Here is a 5,000-nt window from a genome sequence, read left to right on the forward strand (position 1 = left end):
ACCTAGTACATGAGTGTTTGCTAAACTATTCCTTGTTCTTATTTTTAAAAGATCCCCCTCAGATAAATTTTGCAATAGTTCTTAGACACTTAAAATAAAGTTACTGAAGAAGCTAGCTTAAGCTATAGTGAATCCTCAGTTGCAGGGCTGCGACAAAGACCTAACCTGTCCCTAAATCTGCCCTCCCTTTAACAATTGGCTGCCCTCGTTCTCCATAGGGAAGGTTGGTCCGCCTTCCCTATTGGCGTTTTCTTTTTGTTTCGTTTTTTGTGCGTGATATTAAATTCCCTCTAGTCTTACCTGCACCTAGACCAAACAGTTCTACGGTTTATTTTCTTGTGAACTGGAAAGAAAAAGTCACGGAATGCTTTAGTTATTTTATCTTGGCGACCGTAACACATATCAATGCATAGGAAAGGACACACCCTTAAACGTGTTTTTTCTCCAAACACGACGCACAAATCTGACACTCTGAGACCCAACACGCACCTTCACATGTTTTTTATCCGTCTAGGAACTCCACGTTAATCCCCGTCTGTCCCGTAAGAACTTTGAATCCAGTTCCTGTCATCCTGTCTCCTCGTCCTCCTCGTCGTTTTCCTTGAGCTCGTCCTTGCCCAACGCGTCATCATGGTCTCCCGCAGTCTTTTCCTCTTTGTCCTCGTCTTCACCCTGCTCCTCCTTCTTTTTCTCTTCCACTTCCTCTTGTTCCTCCACCTCTCAATCCTCCTCCTCCTTCTCCTCCTCCTCTTGTTCTTCTTCCTCCTCCACATCCTCCTCTTCCTCCTGCCCCCCCCCCCCCTCTTCCTCCTCCTGCTCCTGTCCACCCTTTTCCTGCTCCACATCCTCCTCCTCCTTCTTCCCCTCCCACCCTCTGTCTCTCCCCACGCGGTTGACAGTGACTGCACGTGTGGACATATGTCTGCGATGGGCCCGGCGTCGCGAGGGATCACAAGGGCCCCGATATGAGTGGGGTCGTGGCGTGACACGCACCGCGTCGCGTCACCTCACCTTCTGTCACCTGGCGTTAATATCAGTCGCGAAAACATGATCCACTGTAGATCGAGATAGACGGGGAGGGTGAAGTCCGGGTCGGGAGTAGGACATGGGAAAGGGAAATGTTTATACGGAAGGGTATGCATTTTGATGTGATAACGCCATTTCGATTTTTTTCCTTTTTCCGTGTGTGTTTATGTGTGCACTGCTAAAAGTTTTCAGTATAAGTTGCTTTATTTTCAAGAGTTTCCTTGGCGACCGTCTTTTTTTTCAGGCAAAGCGCCTTAAATTGTTCCACGGCAGAGTCGGGTGCGAGTCAAATGCGGTTAATGAGGCACTCTGGAATATTAGAATCAGTTATTTTTGCATTACATCCAGCGATTACTGTCTGTATTAAATTTGTAAAGAATACGCTCTAATGTACTAGTATTGCGTTTGGTGTTGTATTAAGTTCATTTTCTTCGCAAATATTTCGTTGGTATTCTGGGATCTCTGCGCGTTCTTATAGGGATTGATATTGCCTCAGTCGTAAATGCTGTTATGCCGATATCGGATCCCGTAGTATTACGGTTAAAAGATACGAAACAATACTATAGTAAGTGAAGGAAACGCCTCTCACATATCCCATTGTAAAATTCAATCGCCGATTCCACGCGACCAGATCTAACCCCGGAATCTCCGGGTGTGGCGTCGGCCGGAAGGAGCTCCGGCGCTCAGAGTGGCCGCCGAGCAAGCTCCGCTCCTGACGCTCGTTAAGAGTTGCAGACACGGATTGATCCCTGAAATGGACCCGTTTTTAACAACATTCAGGCCGTGTACCGCGTGTGGCAGCTTTTTTATGTAGTGAAATCCTGCATGTTGTGTACAGCAGCTGATACTGTGTTGTCCTCGATTCTGCTCATGTGCATCATGTCTCCCTCTCGTGGATGAACCTGGGACGTCATCCGCTTCTGTTATGTGTGTGTTCTTTCCTCTTTTTCTTGGCCACAGATGCATGCTTTTGGCCTCTACATTTTTGATCCCGTAGCCACGTTACTTAGCTTCCCCATAGGTGCTGCCTCCTCATTTTTTCCTGGATGTACATTCATTCTTGACTTTCTTCCCTGATAATTTTTGTGTATATATATAAGACCAAATTTTTACTACAATAGACTTAAGATACGTGTGGTTCATACTTTAATCAAGACTGTATTTGTTAAGTTACTGAAGCGTTTGGACAATAAATTACATTGTTTAGATTGCAAAGTATATATGCACGGCTATGATAGTACAGTCATGTTGCATTTAGGATTTAGAATAAGTTTTAGAGTAAGAAAATTTTGATAATGTTGACTGAGTAATTAGGAAATTTATATATGATGCTAGAATTAGACGTAAACTAAGTCATATCATCCCAGTTCTTTCATATATATTTTTTTCTACATCATCCTCTCTTACACCAATAAGTTAATCAGGTACCTCGATGACTCGGAAATCAGTATGATATTTTTTTTTTTTTCATCACGCACTTTCCTTTTTCCATTTGAGCAGCACGACATCCTTTTGATTATATTTGCCCTCTTTATCACCTCTCATGTTCACTGATACCGGAGTTTATTGTTGCAATCAACTGCAACCTCACTAACCTGCATTCCCGCACACTATATTCACACTAAGTATTGTTTATCACCGACAGTGATTGGCATCTCTACCGAAGATATCACTGCCACTACCAATACTACAACTAATATCACTGTTTCTACGTCTGTCACTGCTATTACTACTACTATACTGCTTTACAATACTATCAAAAATACTACTTCTAGTGCCACGGTTACTCTAATACCAGCCTACTACTTTTTCTTTATTCATCATATACTTCATCTACTACAATAGTTACTAGCGTTAAATCAAATATTAAAACTTTTAATATTACCAATATTAGAACAACTAATTAGAATGCTATTAAAAGTATGGTTTTAGTATAAAGTAGTAATAATAATAATCATTATATTTCAATTGTAACGATAATGGCATTGATTAAAATGAAAACAATGGTAATGATGATGATAATAATGTTAATGATAATTATGGTAATAAAGACAATAATTATGAAAATAATGATAACAAAGTTAATTCAAATTGTTAATGATAAAAACAACAATAATGATAATAATGAGGATAATGATAATAATAATTAGGAAAATAATAATAGTAATGATGATGATTATGATAATAATGCACCATGATCATTATTATCATAATGATTATAATAATAATAATAATGATGATAATAATAATAATGATAATAATAATAATGATGATAATAATAATGATAATAATAATAACAGTAACGGTGATAGAAATAAGAATAAAAACAACAAAAATAATAATAGTAATGATAATGTTCAGAGAGATATTATGGTTGCTGTTACTGCTATCATTCCTATATTTATAATGATTACAGTGATGCAGGTGATGAGAACACTGACAAAAGTAACAGCAATAATAGATACAAACCATACTGTGATAATGAAAACTGATGATGAAGGTGAAAGGAATGACGTCGAATCATAAGGATTTTATGATCGTAAAGAGTACTAATCATTTCCATAAAGATCTTGATAATAATTGGGTGATTGATGGAATAATGATGGTGATAAGGAGAAAAGTAATGAAATAATGATTATGATAACAAGAAAATGGATGAAATAATGATGTTGATACAAAGGATATTGATGATTGGAAATTAAAATGAATGATAGTGAATATTACAATAATAATTCTAATGATAAAGTTGGTAATAATATATTTGGCAAAAGAAAAGACAAGTAGAGGGGATTTAATGATAATGATAATGTCTTTAATGATAACTGAATAATTTTAATGATCATTCTATTACTAGTAATAATAATCATATGGATAATGAAAGTTATATCATCAGTCCAGATACTTGTAATGATATTGGTGATAATGACAATTGTAATGATAACCAAAAGAAATACAAAAACAAAGATAAGTGCAACAAAAAAAATAAAACGATTATAATTTCAAATTATGTTGCCTGTGTTAGTTTCCAATTATGATTATTGTTATTATTATTGTTGTTTTATTATCGTTATTATTATTATTATTATTATTATCATCATCATTATTACTATTATTATTATTATTAATACCATTATTATCGCTGTTATTATTATTATTATCTTTATTTGTATTATTATTATCATCATAATTATTGTTGTTAATATTATTATTATTATTATTATTATTATTATCATTGTTATTAATAATACTATTTTTATTGTTATTACTATTGTTATAAATGTAATTATTATTATTATTATTATTATTATTATTATCAATGTTATTTAATACTGTTGTTGTTATTGATACTATTGTCATTATTAACAGTATTATTGTTATTGTTATTATTACCATTCCTATTACTATTATTATCATTATCATGTTATCATTATTATTAATTTTATGTTCATTATCATAAACGTCATCAATATAAATACCTATAATAATGATAATAAAGATAACAGAAGTAATAATGATAATGATGATGGGGATAATAATAATGATAATAATAATAATAATAATAATAATATTAATAATGATAAAAATAACAATCATTATTATGATAATGCTAATGATGATAATATTCTAATACCATTATCATTTTTATTAGAAATAATGCAAGTGATAATGATAATAATAGTAATGGTAATTATATGATAATAATGCTAATGAAAGTGATAATAATATTGATAATAGTAATAAAAGTGATAATAATGATGATAATGATAATAATAATTATTATTATTATAATTATGATAACAGTGATAATGATTATGTTAATGATAATAACAATAATAATAATAGTGATACTAATAACAGAAAAAATGCTGATTATAGTGATAATAATGATAATGATAATAACAATGATAGTAATAATGATACTAATGATGGTAGAAATTCTAATAATAGTGATAATAACGATAATGATGATAATG

At 33.2% G+C, this 5,000-nt stretch overlaps 1 protein-coding gene across 1 annotated transcript in view; it reads left to right on the forward strand.

Annotated features, from left to right (window-relative positions):
* The window catches only part of LOC125031644, a 177,312-nt gene that overhangs the window by 71,575 nt on the left and 100,737 nt on the right, over positions 1-5,000 (forward strand). The gene's annotated exons all lie outside the window — the stretch shown is intronic.

The sequence above is a fragment of the Penaeus chinensis genome, chromosome 13 (assembly GCF_019202785.1).
Source record: "Penaeus chinensis breed Huanghai No. 1 chromosome 13, ASM1920278v2, whole genome shotgun sequence".
Lineage (NCBI taxonomy): Eukaryota > Metazoa > Arthropoda > Malacostraca > Decapoda > Penaeidae > Penaeus > Penaeus chinensis.